We start from the raw sequence: 18299 nt of genomic DNA on the forward strand, positions 1-18299 counted from the left end.
CTTGCACTTGGTTATGGACCTGCCTTCCCTGTGCTTTGGCTCATATTGTTAGACAAAAAGTCCTACTGGGAAAGAGCAACCTAAGAGCAGCTCTCTTGAGGGAGGTATCAGGCCTGGGGATCATTAGGAAGACATCAAATGGCGATGTTTTAGAAAAGTGAGTGTACCATAGCTGTGGGTAGACAACAGGAGCCCTGTGATTCCCCTAATGATGGCATTATGGGTGTTTCACTGTTTTCTGTCATCCCACATGCAGTGTGCAAGTTCTGTGTGCTGGGGAGCATTTTCATCTCACAGACATGGGCAGCAGCTGCTGTGATATAGATGGCAAACAAACAAAAGGAAGAGAGAATGACAGTGATCTTAACGAGATATTTTGTGTTAATTTTTCTTTGGTCTGACAAAATCTATAATCAAAGAGAATGAAGAATCAGATTAATCAGGTCATCCCAGGGTATCTGATGCTACCACAAGCCATTTGAGCTTTGCTTATATAATTTTATTGTCAAGCACAGCATGATGTTTGGCATGCACATATGTAATACTGTGGCTCCCTGTTCCCAGGTTCCTTGCTCCATTAACCAGTGACATCAATTCATATGTTAAGGAAGAAAAAGAAGATATTAAGCATTACTAAGGATTAGAGGTAGACAAAAGCAAAATTTCAGCTCGAAACCTGTTTCAAGCCTGCAGTTCAAATCTCTCTCTCCCTGGTCAAGTCTGTGCCTCAGGCTTTGACAGCTGCCATATCTAGCTGCAGACTATAACTACTAATTTTTGGAGGATCTGTGGTTATATGAGTGGTTTGCTCCTGTCTGAACTGAAATATCCATCCAGGGTTCTAACAGAGCCTCATTCTCTGATATAAAATATATTTGATAATTTAAGATACCAAAGAGTGCTCAGGTTTTTGAAAAGCATTGCTCAGCTGTCCCACAAGCAGAGAGGCAGGCTGTAATTTTAAGAAGCAGATCATCAGATTCCCAGCCGTCACCTACTAATTAATCCACTGCAGATCTCTTGCTTAGAGTCTCACGTTCAGGAAAAGACTGCCAGTTTTTCTATCTTTTTGTTATGCCTCCCTAAGGAGCAATCTGACCTGACAAAGCATTTTTCAAACTCACCAGCATAAGCATCTTTGGTGGGGATATATGAACCAGTAACTTCAGCTGTATTCCCAAAACGGTCTTCAAAGTTAAAGGTTTGGGTAGTTTGGCTGGGTTAGATCCCTATCTTTGGCTGCCTTTCTGTCCAGAAGGCAAGACCAAGCAGCCCCAGGAGCCAAAATCAGGGACAACAAAACTACCCCCAGTATGTCCACAGCACAGTTGTCTGTAGGAAAGTAACCAGGGACCACCAGAGCAATCCAGGACTGTGGCAGGAGAAGACAGAAGGGCTGCCAGAGGCACCATTTGAGAGCTTGGGGGAAGGCATGGTGCTTTGACGAGGAGTGGGAGTGATCTGCAGTGGCCAAAGTTGGAACCCACCTTGCCCTGCTGCAGAGGATAGTGGCAGCAAGAGCAGGAGGGGTGACCACAGAGACCTCCTGGGGCTGAGGGGCAGGGGAAAACCAGGAGCACCCTACTGCTCTGCTGTGCCAGCCATGATGCTGGGGAAGCTCTCCAGCCCTGCCAATGCAGGTGCTGTGCTAGAGCAGCAAACACCCCCAAGGTAGCTGCACTGCTGGAGCCTGAGAGCTTGGTCTGCTGCCCAGTCTGAGTGGCCTCCAGTCTGAGCTAGTGCTGCCTCATGGGCTCCCAGCCCTTCTCTGACCCGGGTCCCCCTTGTACTCTTTCAGCAAGCCCACCCAGGGGGCTACTTGCCATCCCTGCCATCCAGGCCAGTTGGCATCCTGCACACAGAGAAGTAGCCTCATGTTGAGTGGTTTGGGATTGGGATGTCCCCACGGATCGGGAAGCCCCCCTTTGAGTAGATGCCCTGAAATCCTGCTGCAAACACAGCCTGCTGTCAGAAGGAGGGCTACTTACCCTCACTGCTCATTTATCATCAGGAAGAGGTATGCTCGCCTGTGCCACGCTGAATGAAGCATGAGGACCCGTGAGGGTACACATGAGCACACTCTGCTTACTTTGCTGGTTTGAGGGGGGTGCCAGGACCCATGTGCTGCTGGGGAGGATGTAGAATAAGGAGCCGCTGAGTGGAGAGCTCATTTTTGATCACTGCGGAATTTCATGCTCCATTGGTACCACAGCTTCGCGCAGAGATGAAATATTATGTGGAGTGAGAACCCCTTCATCGTGTAAGTCAAGCTGAGGAAGCGTGAACAAAGCCCTTTCTGTACTCCTTCCCAACAGCCCCGCTGCTTCACAGAGTGGATGCCCCAAACTAAACTTCACAACTGAAGCATTTTGCTAAGAAAAGATTAATATTGTGCTTTTCCCAGGCTGGCTGTGGACTCATTCCTGGGGATGTCAGAGAGCTAATTTTTCCCTGTTAGACTGTCCTCCATTTTAACAAGGGTACAACAAAGCAAAATTACTCCTGGACTTAAAAACAATAACGCATTAAATGGCAGAGCGTAAACCACCTTTCTGCAGATGGAGTGAGCAGCCAGCACTCATAATGATATTGAAAGTGGGAATTAGCAGCAGAGCGCTGAGGGACCCAGCATATGGTAGCCTATTGACCTATCCCATATGCAGTGGCTATTGTTTGCTCCCCACTGTACTGCAGCAGCCCGCTCCCCTCCCTCCCCCACTTGCCCTGCCCCTTGCTCACTTTCCCCACACATGCACACACGAGGGCTGGGGCTGGGATCTGCTAAAACTTGACATTTACACATGAATTGTGCAACAGTGTGCACAGAGAGCCAGGGTGACCTGGGCCACTAAGCAGCGTCTTGGTAATTAGGCTCAGCAGAAAAAAAAACCCAGCAGCAGCTATTGAAGAAGTTGCTCTGGGTGTGATGGTGGAGCGGAGTTTACAGCAGCAAATCCTGACTTCTCACTTTCTTGGGCAGGGCGGGGTGGGATAGGATCTGATTTAGCTGCTGAAATGCTATTTTTCTGGCATGGTTGGAGAGCTTATAGGGAATGAATTTCTAGACCTGCAGGCTTTTTCACTGAGCAGCAGGAGGAGAATGCAAATCCAAAATAAGAAGAACTGCTTCTGGAATGGACTTGTCCACAGCTGGGATGATCCTACTGGGGATCAACCATGGATGTTTCTTCAGCTCCTGGTTGAACAGTGAGAGGATCAACCCAAACCATGGCTTGTGTTCACGCAGGAGATGTTGGTTGCAAAGCCTGAGCCAGATCTTCAGTTGGGACCCTCTGGTCTGGAGTGGCTGAAATGGATCAGTCAAGTCTCACACATTGTGAAGAGTCACTTGGCTGATTTCTGCCCCGCCTGCCCTCACCAGGGCATCGCCCCAGTGCCATGTGGCAACCCCAGCCCTGACAGTGAGCTTCTGGGCAGGGTCCAACCCTGCAGTCGCATGAGCTCAGTGGCAGGCAAGGTCCTGGGGTCCCAGGCTGGGCCTGACACCACGAAGTTCAGTCCAATTCCCCTTCCACCTTACCAAAGCATGCAGCCCTCTCTTCTTGTCCCCACAGCTCACATCCATCACCGATAACTCTGCACAGAGAGGGTTGTGGCACGGGGAGTTGTGTCGCTCGCCTGACACTGTTGTGGGCTGCTCCAGGCATGAGTTACACCTACATCTGCCTCAGCTGCCCCACAAATACACTCCTCCTGGCATCACCAGGGCTCCCTGGCAGCCACCAATGGGAGAACTTGAGGTGACAATGTCAGAGCAATAAAATCCAACCTCAGATGAAACCCAATGTCAGCACCTTCCTTTCCTTAGTGAGTTATTTGCTCTTACTCAACTGACCGACATGAAGAAATCTCATGGGCAGAACTGGATCCCATATAATCCTTTATGAAAAGATATTCATGTGTCCTGCTGCTTAGAGCGGTTCCTGACAGCTTTCGCAATGTTGAACCACCAAAGGACTCCCAAACTAATTAAAATGATACAGCTATTTTTAAATCCTACAAGTCATTAATCCCAAACATGTTTCTCAGCCAAAACTCTACACATTTTTTTGATTTCTATCTAAACCCATAATCTAAGCCTCATTTATTGGTGAGATTTCAAACTTCTTGAGCCAAGCTTGAGCTATGAGGCCTTTAAGAGCTTTTGGAGTGTGGTTTTTACTCCCCACACAACCACCTTTGCCTGCATTTTTCAGACAGCCCTGCATCACATATTCAGAGCCTCACTTTCCCCTCTGTGCATGCACAGCAGTTAAACCAGTATTGTATCAAGTACTAGTGCATGCACATCAAGGAAATAAAAGATGCGCTTCATGTCATAAGATAATATTAGTCACCATGACCTGAATTATTCTGTGAGTCAATGGATATTAGGAATAACTTCTTCACTGTGCTTGTGTCCAAGCACAGGAGCAGGCTGCCAGGGAGGCTGGCCAACCTCCATCCTTGGAGAAACTCAAAATCCAACTGGACATGGCCCTGGGCAACCTGGTCTCATTGACCCTTCTTTAAGCAGTTTCATCCGCTGTAGGTTTGCTCCCATGCTGGAGAAGGCTCCTTTCCTGCTGGAGACAGAGAGCACAGGGATGGTACTTGCTTTCATGGGACAGAGACAGCATCACTTGCACTGCACAAGCCGGGCTGAGGGGCAGCATGTGCTGGCTTGGCCGAGCACCATGCTCATGGTGTCACACATCTTAAACCAGAGACTGTGCATTGTCCCTCCTGCTCTGAGCACACCAGCAGTTTGCCTGCAGTGTCCAGTGTGGGTACGGCCCTCCTTGCTGGGGTCAGTCAAAATGCAACATGGGAACAGAAACCAGATGGGATTTTCTTAGTGCATTCCTGATCAAACTGGCCTAGAAATTTTTTGAGGGAGCGGGAAGTATTTATCTGTCACCTCCCTGCTTTTTGTTCTGTTTGTGTCTAAACTATCCTCTCCCTCACACATTATGCCCTGTTAAACCATAATCCCCCACTTTCACTGCCTTCCAAACAGAAATCACACCTGATTAAATCCAAATTAATTCCTCGATCTCCAGACCATGTTGTGGGGTGAAGTGGCATAGCGAGCCTGTCCCTGATGCCCTTCCTGCTGCCCGCCATGCCATACAGTGCTGGTAGTGATGCTTGGGTACTGCTGAGATTGGTGGCACCAGTAGCACAGGAAGGCAAGGGACTGCACTGCTCAGGTGCAGGAGCTACAGGCATCAAGAGCCACCCAGGAATGAGCAGAGGAGGAAACTGCAAACAAAGAAACCTTATAAAACCAGTAGGAAAGAGACTTAATACTTCAAGTTTCTTCTCCCAAGTAGCAAGTGATAGGACAAGAGGAAATGGCCTCAAGTTGCACCAGGGGAGGTTTAGATCGGATATTAGAAAAAAATTCTTCATGGAAACAGTTGTCAGGCATTGGAACAGGCTGCCCAGGGAAGTGGTGGAGTCACCATCCCTGGAGGTGTTTCAAAGGTGTATAGATGAGGCTCTTAGGGACATGGTTTAGTGCCAGAGTTAGGTTGTGGTTGGACTCGATGGTCCTGAGGGTGTCTTCCAACCAAAATGATCCTATGATTCTATGATTCAAGGACAGACAGCTAGAAACTATGTCTGGCAAAACAGCCTCCTTTAAAGCCTAAGGCTGCAAACATGGCAAAGGCTGCTCAGGCTCCCCCAGTGCTGCGCTTCCCGGTGGGGGTGAGCACAGGGAGCAAAGCCTCTGTGTGATTTATCCATTGCACACTGAATTAAGCTGAAGGCCAGCATGTCCTGTGAGTGCCGAGGACCTGTCACTGGCTGAATGGGAGCATTGTTCATCAGCTGCTGCTGTCGGAAACCGGGTCCGCAGTCAGCAACCGTCTGCAGAAGCTCTTTTCTGGTGAGGAGCGCTTTAATTGCTCACTCACTTGGTGGCACCAATGCAGACGCTTGTGGCTTTGTGCTCCCCTTGCAGGGAAAGCTTTACACCGTGGTCTGTGCTGCAGGAGGCAGGGCAGGAGACAGTTCTTAATGAGAAAGAGGCAAAACCCCATCCAAAGAACAAGAGCGAGCAGGGCAGGGCAGCCTTGCCTATGCTAAGTGGCCTTAGAGAATGAATGTGAAAGCAAGAAAATCAAACCCACATTACAAATCCCTGACTTAGAAGGGCTCAGGCCTTCAGAGGGGTCATGCAAAGGTCTGGAAAACATCTGATCCCTTGAAAATGTTTTCTTTAGGGGTGGGTGAGCTGGAGTTATCACATTTCTTTGTTTTTTGAATACTGGGAGAGCAGATGAACATGCTGCAGCCTCCAAATCAGTATGCTGGAGAGAGGCTTGGTGAGTAGAAATTCCATTATTTTGCTCTTCTTTCACCCCAAGTTTTACATTATCTTGATTCAGCTGATCTGTGTCAGGCCTGACTTGCATCATTAGGAAAATAAGAAGAATCAGGTCCTCGGGAACTCTTTGCCAGTGTCCTCTATGAAGCTAACTGACTTGGTGCAACAGGCTGCACTCAAAGGGAAGAACCCTGTCTGGAAGAAGAGATTAGTGGGGTGCCTTTGTTCTGGCTGCAACTCCTCTGAAGTAACAGGAGTCTCACCACAAATTAATTTGGACCAGGGATTTTACTTGACCATCATTAGAAAGGAAGGTTGATCAGGTCTGAGAAGAAACAAAGACACTGCATCCTTTGTAATGCAAATGTGTTTTCTGCTTCAATTGGTTACAGAGAATGATGGACAAAAAAACATTGTACAGAGATGTCTGTGGCTCCGCTCTTATTCTTCTGCCATGTGCAACTTCAAAAGAAGGCATTTTAATTTGACAGATGGACATTCAATCATAAATAATAATGTATACCGCTCCTTAAGTCGGAAGTGCGCAGCGCCTCTGCACCTGTAGCCACTCTCCCTTAAAAAGGAAGCCTCCCCTCTTCCCAGATCATCCAGAGCATTTCTTTTTCCATCACACCACAAAACCTGCCTGTCCTTCCAGGCAAATCCACCAAGTAGCACTCTGCAAACGCCTGTCACTGCTTCATGTCAGGTTGCAGGGTGGTGAGATGCAGTCTTATCAGTGTAGGGTCCGTTTCAGCAACTTTGAAACTGCCCTGAAAACTGTGTGAACACATCTTGCCTCATAATTGCTACAGGTGGAGCAGGAGATGTTACTTTGGGTTTTAGGTAGATGAATTAGTCGCTGTCTGGGCCAAAAAAAGGCCTGTCCTGGGTGGAAATACTATGACCTTCAGGCTATCAGGTTTTTTTTAGTCTGGTTCCCTAAGAATAAAAGGCTTATAGGATTAAGTTTTTTGAGTTTGTCTGCCACTATCTACTACCAATAACTTTTTAACTCATCGGCCAGTTTCAACCAGTTTGACAGGACAGTGGAGGGCTAAAAGCTGTTAAATTCCGTCCAGGTAGTGAAAACAAACTATGAAGCAATGGAAAAAAATCCTGCCAATGTTCCCCCAGGTGAAGGGCTGATAAACTCAGCTCTAATAGACATCAGATAACTGTGCTAGGAAGGAAGGAAAGGAGAGGATGAAAGAGGCTGTGAAGCAGACAATGGCACTGCAATTGCTCTCAAGCCACTCCAGACATCTTCCCTTCTGACTTGCCTCTGACAGAAATTATTTGCAAAAAAAATTCATCTCTTTCCACCACAGACCCAGAACTGGTCTGTAGGTTTTCAAAAGAGCACCCATGTTGCCTAAAAAATGGGCCAAAACCATAATCCCAGGAGCTGCTGGATGCCAAGCAGTCTGGAGGGTTTACCCCACAGGATAGCAGAGCTTTCCTGAAACTCCCCAGCTGGGCAGCCCTGGAGCACTTGTCCCTGGCCAGTCAGAGTGCCCCACCATGTTCGTAACTGCCCTGTTGTGATATAGGGTCCGTCGGAGATGAAAGCAGTATGGGGACACTTTAAAGGAACTGCAAGATTTGGCTTGTTCTGAAGTCTCAGAGATTTTGTTGTTGTTGTTGTGGAACACTTGCCAGCTATTTGCAGCTGTTCCACAGGGTGAAAGCCCCTGGTGAAAGCCCTGCACCTCCACTCACTCCACCACCCCGGCTGTCCAGAAACCCATTCACTATATGGAGGAAAGGCAAACACACAGCGATGCCGAATGCAGGGACCTGCAGACCCATCATTTCCCACAGTGCTGCTGGTGGCTCAGCAAAGGAGAAAACTCAGTTTCCCTCCTCATTGAAGCCTTTTTACCTGCTCATGCCTCTGCCACCTTTGCGGGACACATGGGTCAGAAGGTGTGCAGGCATCCTGTCCAGCAACGGCTCTGGGACACTGTGGGGGATGAGGGCACTTCAGCACTGGCCTTACACACCTGGTGGAAAAAGGGAACAGAAAACTATGCTGTGTTCTGTCCCTCCTAGCTGGCACACTCCCCACTGGTTTCTGTTGCTAAAAGCTAGAAGGCAATGTATTTTCACCCATTGCTGTGACAAGTTTGAACAGAGCAACACTAACAGACCATGGGCTGGAAAATGGCTTATTGGGTGTGCAGAGATCACAAGCCAGTGTTTGCTCATGTCCATCTGCCTATGGCTGTCTGCTGCTTCTAGTCTTGCATTTGAATAACAAGGCTCCCTGGGGCAGAGACAACCTTCTTAGGCTGTGCTCAGCACAATGGAGCTGTGGTTGGGATTAAGTGTTATGACAATAATAAAGAATACAGTGATGCTAAATTCAGTTGATGTGGACATAACAAACAGAAGAAGAATGGGACTAAGACACGGACTAGTGACTGTGTGGCAGCGTCTGATAAAAAGGGGGTTATTTTATAGCAAGATCTGACCAGACCTGTACACATGGGCTTTATCCTGCTCCTACCCTTCCCTTCAGAAGTCACTTAGCTTCACAACAGTTTCCACAGATGGACAACGTTCACTTTATAAGGTTGATGTTGCAGCCAAGCAGCGAGGCAGAATTTCCTTAGTGACATCCAGAGAAATTTAGGCTGCGGACTGGGAATGATGTGTAAGGCCAGCTCCAGGCTAGAGCTGAGATTCATTTTGGAAAGCACTAAAACCCACAAGATTTGTGCTTGAGAGAAGCGTTGTTTCTGGTTTTAAAGGATTTAATTCAAGTCTGGGTCATGTTTTCTAGGCAGTCTGGAGATATTCCAGGGGATTCAACTTGTGATATTAGTGCTCGCTTAATAGTGGGAGTGTGTGTCCAACAGACAGGAAGCACTCTGTAACTTGTCAGGTCTGTGTTTAGAAATAGGCTGAGGAGATTTAGAAATTTTGTGGATTTTCTGCCTTTGAACTTAAATCAGCTTGAGCCAAAAAACTTTGAATGCAAGCTGGAAAGCCATTTTGGGGCTTTGTATTACTGTCATGGGCTTAAAGGAAGTCCAGGGACAGCTCCTCGTCAATGTGACCGGCTGTTTCAGACGGGTCTTGGCTCAAGAAACATCCTAACTGGCTGCTTAGGTTTCTAGAACCACAGGATAAATTTGGATTTGCTTCCTGGTAGAGACCCAATTCAACAGGACCTGACAATCCCTGTAAACTCTGCTCCTGAGCTGAGACTCACAACACTGCCCCTGCTCCCTGCCCTGCTGCAGCCCAAAGCATGAAAGCACCTTTCTACCCCTTCCCCTCATAGATGTGGACAGCGCATCCATAGCAGGAGTGGCAGCTTGGTACCAAATAATATTCTGGGTGGAGCACCATACCTACATGCATGGTGCTTCAGCGACTACAGTGATGTTTGTGCTGGTTACTGGCAACACAAGCCTACAAGCCCAGGTTCAAGGCTGGTGGGGACACACACTGTGGGGTTCTGTGGCAGGAGTAGCAGTGAAGGCTCAAGAGAAAGACAGCCCACAGGGCTAGTGGCGGTGGCAGTGGTTTTAATGTATCTCTGTGGTTTTCTGAACTGATCTCCTCCACAGGGGAGAGGGCCCTACCACAGTCAGAGTAGTCCTGGACTAGAGTGAAGGACCACGAAGAGTTTCTCTGCCTGTATGTGCTGTAGCCCACACATCTCCCATCACATGGTGACACCACCATCCTTCAGGACACTGGAAAGGACAGGGACTTGCAGCAGAGCCCTTTCACAGCCACTTACATCCCTGCTACCCCTCTGGGTTGAATGGAAAGAGGACGTGGTTCTTTGTTTCCCTTTTTACAGAAACAGTATGTTCCGTGGCACAAACGTCATATTGTGTTAGTCCAAATTCAGACTGTCATCTTAAGGGTGGTAGAGCAGAGCAGAGGGAATGACACGGGAGCAGGAGGGGAGAATGCACCCTTCAAGAGTGCAGCTCACAACGTGGTCCTTGTCATCCAGCTGCCTCTCATCTTGCTTTCTCCTCTTTCTCATGCACACACAAAGAGGTTAATATTTGGTTTAAAATAAAGCAGAGTAATTTAAAACACACACTTTGCAGGCAAACCAGTTTTCAGTGTAAACAAAGCATTAAACTGAAAAGATCCATATGCACTCGTTATCAGTTATTGCATTTTTTTAAAAAAGGAAATCTAATACATTTAAAATAAACCCATAGCATGAAACAAAATAAACTATGGTCTTGGTTAGTTTGGTTTGATTTTTTTATTTAATGAAGAAAAGAGCTCTGTGATAGAGTAATCCTTTCAGAGGGAAAGGCCTGGGCAATGGTGAACACATCAGCCACATGTTGAGGGAAGATTAAAGTCTAACAAGAGTCTTTTTCCCACAATTTTTGCAGCATTGTAATATTTCTCTGCCCAGAGCATCCTTTTGGACAGGGGCCCCAGAACTCCTGCAGCTTTTTGCAGAGAAGTCCTGTAAAGACCAACTGACAAGTCCATCATCTTCCAACACTTAGGAGTTGAGGGAATCTGGTACAAACTGCCCACACTAAACCCCTAGAAGAGGATCCAAGACTTTATTTTTTTGACACAACAAAATTTTGCAGAGAGCATTACGAAGGAGCCAATGGCAGCTAACAGAGTAACTCCCACAAGGAGTGAGAGGAAGACATTCACCTTTCAAATTCTGACCATTTGTCATCTAAAAAGTTTCTTAACAATGTGGCTGGTACCAGCATGTTATCCATATCCCTTTCATCCAGTGCCACAATCTGCTTAGGAGAGGAGAGAGTTAATTACACATGTAGATTAGTTATCAGCCCTAGATAAATTAGAAAATGTTCCACTTTTCTTCCTGAGACCTTGTCTTCTGCTCAGTGTTATCTCAGGTATTTTATGACCTGATGTGAAGCCTCCCAGTTTAGCCTGAGGAAGAGCAGCCCCGCCACAGGGTAGCGTAGTGCTGGGCCAGGGCACCTGCACCAGCTGCCGGAGCAGCCGAGCCCTGGGCTCCTCAGCCTCCGTGGCTGGAAACGCACCCAGCGAGGCAGCCAGCAGCAACAACTGGGCCAGGCTGCTGGCACGCTGCATTTCTGCTATACTAAGTGTCGGACCTTCCAAATGGGGCACACGTTGGCTTCACAGTAAAAATGACTGGGGACAGGAGGAGGAAAAGCTGTCCCTGCAGAGCGGGGTGTAAGAAGGTGCAGAGCAGCAGGGCTCTGGGCTCTTCAGGACACGGCACACCTGTCCCAGAGGTAATCTGATCATCAAAGAAACTACTTCTAAACCACTGTTTTGTAGCTCATATATATGTTGGGCAGCAGGCAAGGAAGAGCCCCTTTAAACCCAGCAGCAATGGTCTGGCATCCAAAACTGACTCCTCATATTTGAGTTATGTTTCTGAATTTAGCATGCAGTAAAGTCCAGGCTGAGAAATTTCCAAAGATATTAACTTGCACTAATTAGCACTAATTTTTGCTATCTGATGAGAGGCCAAGGGCTGACTGACAAGCCATAAAGTTCAGATCCAACTCTTGCCTGCCTTGAAGCTTGGATATATTTCTGCTTGGCTCAGATGATCACCATAGGAGATGCACAGGTTCCAGCTCTCAGCTGAGTTATACAGGATGGAGCAGATTTTCTCTCTGGGCTGTGAATGACCAGGGGAGGGTGACAGCACAATCAAGTGCGGCTCTGACAGAAAGGGCCACTTCTGTCGATTTTTGACAAGATGCAGTTCAGGAATCAGTAGGCATATAGAGGATATAGAGACAGATATGGATACAGATACGGATATATTAATAGGTACAGACACAGATACAAAGACAGTTCTGATGCAATAACAATGAACAAGGTGGGAAGGCTCTGAGAAACAGGAGGAGTCGGCATGGGGAAGATTTTAACACAGATCAGCTATCCAGACCATCACATCACATGAGACTTTAAATATTTCTCTTTATGATCATGCAGTCAGAGCCAGTCATGACAACTGTGGCTGAGCTGATGGGAACATGGATCCCTTTTGAAGAAAAGCCACTCTGTGTCTTATGAAAAATGGGAACAATGAGGAAGATTGAAAGCCGGGAAGTGGAAGGTTTCAACACTGTCATGCAGTTAAATATTTTGATTTCTCAGGAACTGCCTTTTAATGTGACTGCTTTTTAAGGGTTATTATCTGTACTGTAACATGTTATTAACTAAAAAGCCAAAATTGACACAAAATGCTTCAGTCAAACTAAAATCTTTTTTGATGTATTTCCTGGAGAACTGTGGGGATTTTTTGGTTGGCTTTTTTTTTTTTTTCCTCTCATCCCAGTCTGGAACAAAGGGAAGATTATGATCTGGTGGCATTAACAGAGACATGGTGGGACAGCTCACATGACTGGAATGTGGTCATGGATGGCTATGTCCTTCTCAGGAAAGACAGGCCAGCCACGCGTGGTGGTGGAGTTGCTCTTTACGTGAGAGAGCAACTACAATGTACTGAGTACTGTCCAGGTGCGGTTGAGGAGCAAGTTGAGAGTCTGTGGGTGAGAATTAAGGGGCAGGCTGGCAGGGGTGACACTGTTGTGGGTGTCTATTACAGGCCACCAGATGAGAGTGAGGATGTTGATGAGGCCTTCTACAGGCAGCTGAGCGCGGCCTCACAGTCACAGGCTGTGGTTGTTATGGGGGATTTTAACTACCCTGATGTTTGCTGGAAGGACTACTCAGCCAGCCAGCCTCAGTCTAGGAGGTTCCTCCAGTGCATTGACAATAACTTTCTGATGCAAATGGTGGAGGAGCTGACTAGGAGAGGAGCACTGGTGGATCTCGTCCTCGCTAACAAGGAGGGTCTGGTTGAAGCAGTAAAGGTGGGGGGCTGCCTTGGTTGCAGTGACCATGAGATGGTGGAGTTCAGAATCTCCTGTGGTGGGAGCAGAATACCAAGCAGAATTGCAACCCTGGACTTCAGCAGGGCCAACTTTGGCCTTTTCAAACAATTGCTGGAGGAAATCCCGTGGGCAAGGCTGCTTGAAGGTAAAGGGGCCCAAGATAGTTGATTAACATTCAGGGACTGCTTCTACCAAGCTCAAGATCAGAGCATCCCGACGTGCAGGAAGTCAAGGAAGGGAGCCAGGAGACCAGCGTGGTTAAACAGGGAACTGCTGGGCAAACTCAAGTGGAAGAGGAGAGTTTACAAATCATGGAAGGAGGGGCTGGCCACTTGGGAAGAATATAAGGCTGTTGTCAGAGGATGTAGGGAGGCAACTAGGAAAGCTAAGGCCTCCTTAGAGTTAAACCTGGCGAGAGGGGTCAAGGACAACAGAAAGAGCTTCTTCAAATACATGGCAGATAAAACTAACACCAGAGGCAATGTAGGCCCACTGATGAATGGGGTGGGTGCCCTGGTGACAGAAGATACAGAGAAGGCAGAATTACTGAATGCCTTCTTTGTCTCTGTCTACTCTGCCGGAGGCTGTCCTGAGGAGCCCCGTGCCCCTGAGGCCCCAGAGGAAGGCAGGGCAATGGAGGAGTTTGTCTTAGTTGATGAGGACTGGGTTAGGGACCAGTTAAGCAATCTGGACATCCATAAATCCATGGGTCCAGATGGGATGCACCCGCGGGTGCTGAGGAAGCTGGCTGAAGTCATTGCTGGACCACTCTCCATCATCTTTGCCAAGTCGTGGGAAACGGGAGAGGTGCCTGAGGACTGGAGGAAAGCAAATGTCACTCTGGTCTTCAAAAAGGGCAAGAAGGAGGACCCGGGCAACTATAGACCAGTCAGCCTCACCTCCATCCCTGGGAAAGTGATGGAACACCTTATCCTTGGTGCCATCTTAAGACATATCAAGGATAAGAGGGTCATCAGGGACAGTCAACATGGCTTCACCAAGGGGAAGTCATGTTTGACCAACCTCATAGCCTTTTATGAAGACGTAACAAGGTGGATTGACAATGGCAGAGCGGTGGATGTGGTCTACCTTGACTTCAGCAAAGCATTTGACACTGTCTCCCACAGCATCCTCACGGCAAAACTGAGGAAGTGTGGACTGGATGATCGGGTAGTGAGGTGGACTGCAAACTGGCTGAAGGAGAGAAGCCAAAGAGTCGTGGTCAATGGGGCAGAGTCTGGTTGGAGGCCTGTATCTAGTGGAGTGCCTCAAGGGTCAGTTCTGGGACCAAAACTGCTCAATATATTCATCAACGACTTGGATGAGGGAATTGAGTGTACTATCAGCAAGTTTGCTGATGACACCAAGCTGGGAGGAGTGGCTGACACGCCAGAAGGCTGTGCTGCCATCCAGCGAGATCTGGACAGGCTGGAGACTTGGGCGGGGAAAAATTTAATGAAATATAACAAGGGAAAATGTAGAGTCTTGCATCTGGGCAAGAACAACCCCAGGTTCCAGTATAGGTTGGGGAATGACCTATTAGAGAGCAGTGTAGGGGAAAGGGACCTGGGCGTCCTGGTGGACAGCAGGATGACCATGAGCCAGCATTGTGCCCTTGTGGCCAAGAAGGCCAATGGCATCCTGGGGTGTATTAGAAGGGGAGTGGTTAGTAGGTCGAGAGAGGTTCTCCTTCCCCTCTACTCTGCCCTGATGAGACCTCATCTGGAATATTGTGTCCAGTTCTGGGCCCCTCAGTTCAAGAAGGACAGGGAACTGCTGGAGAGAGTCCAGCGCAGAGCCACAAAGATGATGAAGGGAGTGGAGCATCTCCCTTATGAGGAAAGGCTGAGGGAGCTGGGTCTCTTTAGCTTGGAGAAGAGGAGGCTGAGGGGTGACCTCATCAATGTTTATAAATATATAAAGGGTGGGTGTCACGAGGATGGAGCCAGGCTCTTCTCGGTGACAACCAACAGTAAGACAAGGGGTAATGGGTTCAAGCTGGAACACAAGAGGTTCCACTTAAATTTGAGAAGAAACTTCTTCTCAGTGAGGGTGATGGAACACTGGAACAGGCTGCCCAGGGGGCTTGTGGATTCTCCTTCTCTGGAGACATTCAAAACCCGCCTGGACGCCTTCCTGTGTAACCTCACCTAGGTGTTCCTGCTCTGGCAGGGGGATTGGACCAGATGATCTTTCGAGGTCCCTTCCAATCCCTAACATTCTGTGATTCTGTGATTCTGTGAAATGCTGAAGTCCCGAACCCAAGGTGAAGTGCCGTTCCCTTTTTTGATGCTCTGTGAATGACGTCGTGCTCTGGGATGTCTGCTTTGCTGCCATTTGTATTTTACAGGCTGGCTTGCCTCACCTCCAGCCCTGCCCATGGAGCTCTGCAAGCCTCTGGAGCAAGGAAAGCAATAACTGGGAAGGTAACAGAGGATATCCCAGCCTGATAGTTTAGCGGAGGTGAGTGGGAAGGGAAAGGGTGTCTGCACCAGACTGCCTTCACCAGGGGCAGCTGCCACCCTCTCAGTACCTGCTGCCCCCACCTACAGAGGCATCAGTGCTCTCTTTCCATGATTAAGCATTTCAGGAGGCACAGGTGAAGGGCTACAGAATAACCCAGTGGTCTAAGTTTTGTCACCACATCCAGCCGTCAGTGCTGTAATGGTGCTGCAAAAAGCAACAGTAAGAGTGGAAGCTTCTGGTTTGATTTCTGGGAATGAGGTTTTGCACCTGCCTTCAGCTCTGAAAATGCCCAATTTTTAGAGCAGAAGCCTGGTGCAAGTGGGCAAATCTCCTGCCTATGCTACCCGTGAATCCTGTCTGTATGAACACAAGAAGGGAGTGGAAACACAGAGTCCCACTCCCCATAATAAATATATGATAGAAGAAGGCAATTTCCTCTTGCTCTGGTGAGTGGCAGGACTGTCTGGCCCTGCAACATCTGCATGTTCCTACTGCTCAAGGAAGTGTACAATCCCATCCTCAAAGTGGTTTCTTATGGAAAACCTAAAGATCTCCACTCTGGATTTTGCAGGTGGCTGAAACTGTTGTCCTGACAGATGCTAGCAATTAGCCATGGAGATGAGGCCTGCCATGGGGTGCAAGGACCACGGGGGCTGCCCCGGCACTTTGGGGTGCATGAACCATGCATGGTGGCTTCAGCACAGCTCCAGCAGGCACTGGGTTAGACTGGGAGCCAGCCCAGCACACGGCTGGAGGAAGCAGAGGGAAACTGCCCCTTTAACACTCCGGAGAAATATCTGGATGAGGAGTGCCCAGCCAAGACCCTCAATTCTCCTCCTCCTCCCCTTCTGACCCACATGCTGTTCTCCGGGAAGGGGTAGTAATGGGGCACAGGGGGAGCAGTGGGCGGCTGGGAACCCTGTGTGCCTGGGGTGCACGTGTCCCACACTGGCGAGGACATTCAGTGCCAAGCACCCACTTGGGTGCTGGCTGGGACCTGGGAGCACTCTAAGTCCCAAACGTGGGGCTCTTCCCCAGTCTCCTGCCTTGTCTCCCTTTTTAGAAGGTGCAGGGGGAAAGAGGAGAGGCTTGAACCTCATCAATTCATGGTGTCAGGCTTTTCTGCCACAACTGGATGTTCCTTGTGTCCTTTGATGACTCCAGAAACTGTGGCTTTTTGAAAATAATAAGAACAAAGAAAGACATCCTTTGTTGGGCAGAGGGAGTATTTCCCGGCTCACATTCCCCATCCTGTGTACCCAGCTCCTTCGTGGGCACCCAGAAGCACTGCAGGCAGGGCATGCCAGAGCTGGTCCCTTGAGGGTCAGCCAGTGGCCACAAGCCAAATGAGAAACAGTGGCAGTCCCCTGCCTTCTCCCTGCCAGGCCATCTCTCTTTTACCCAGCTGGCAATTTAAAAAAGCTATTAAAGGAATATAGATTAACTCCTCCTCTAGTCATTGGTTTCAAGAATACCAGGAGGGCACTGAAAGACTCATGGTCAGGCTGTGATGGGGTAACGTCACCAGGTCTTACCGTCCCTATGGGGAGGCAGCTCACCCCCTCCCAGGCAGAAATTCACTTGGAAAAGGCAGAAATTACAGTCAGTCTATGAAGTTCACCAGGGATCTCATTATTGTTAATTACTTTAAATCAGGAGTGTCAAACTCATTTTCACCGGGGGCCACATCAGCCTCGTGGTTGCCTTCAAAGGGCCGAATGTAATTTTAGGACTGTATAATATATAATGAGTGAAAATGAGTTTGACACCCCTGCTTTAAATGGAAGATGTTGGATACTCTAGTGGTGGGGAAAAGGCATTGAGAGAGAAAGGGAAAGAAAACACAATAAGCCCTGAAATCTGCTGGGAGAGGTGCTGATTTCCCAACAGGACTGTTTAAAGGGATCTCATCTGGAAAACCCCTTTCAGCCCCTCAGCTGGGGAAGGAGAGGGAAAGGCTGGGGGAGAGGTGACCTCACTGCCCCATGGGCTCACCCAGCTCCTGCTGCCTCTGTGGTACTGCCAGCAGCCCCACAGCCCCTCACTCCTGCTTGGGGCAAACCCTGCTGCCTCCTCACTGTCATTGCTGAGTCTTGTCTGAGACAGAGATCACAACCCAAGTTATCTTTGGTGCTTGACAGTGCATCACCTGAAAACTTGCTTTTTCCTGACTTGGTTGCAAATTCTGAACAAAGGAGGGCACTTTGGGAGGGAAATGCTTCAGTACTCCCTCCTTACAGAAGGTATTCCAGAGAAGAGATGGCAAAAGCTCCATCTCCTCTGCCAATTTGCAATTAGTCACACCAAAGCCCTGGAGACGACTATGCCTGAAGGTGTGCTGTGGGGGAGGATGCAGACATAGTGACCCTAGAGCATCCTTCTATCTCCCACTTCAGTGAATGGGAACATGCCCCTTTTTATGGACCCATTTGCAGATGCTAAGTGTATTAGCATAAGCCCCGGCAGGACATTTGTCATCTGCAGGAATGCTGAATGCCTTAGAGAGTGTAGAAAATTAATGGGCATGAATAAGGTATTTGATATGTTGTTTGCACGGATTCCACATTAATTAATTAAGCTTCAGCTAAAGGATAAGTTAAAACTCTAAAGTTAAAGGGAGTTAGCTGTATGCTTCA

This window comes from Caloenas nicobarica, chromosome 3, assembly GCF_036013445.1.
Source record: "Caloenas nicobarica isolate bCalNic1 chromosome 3, bCalNic1.hap1, whole genome shotgun sequence".
In the NCBI taxonomy this organism is placed as follows: domain Eukaryota; kingdom Metazoa; phylum Chordata; class Aves; order Columbiformes; family Columbidae; genus Caloenas; species Caloenas nicobarica.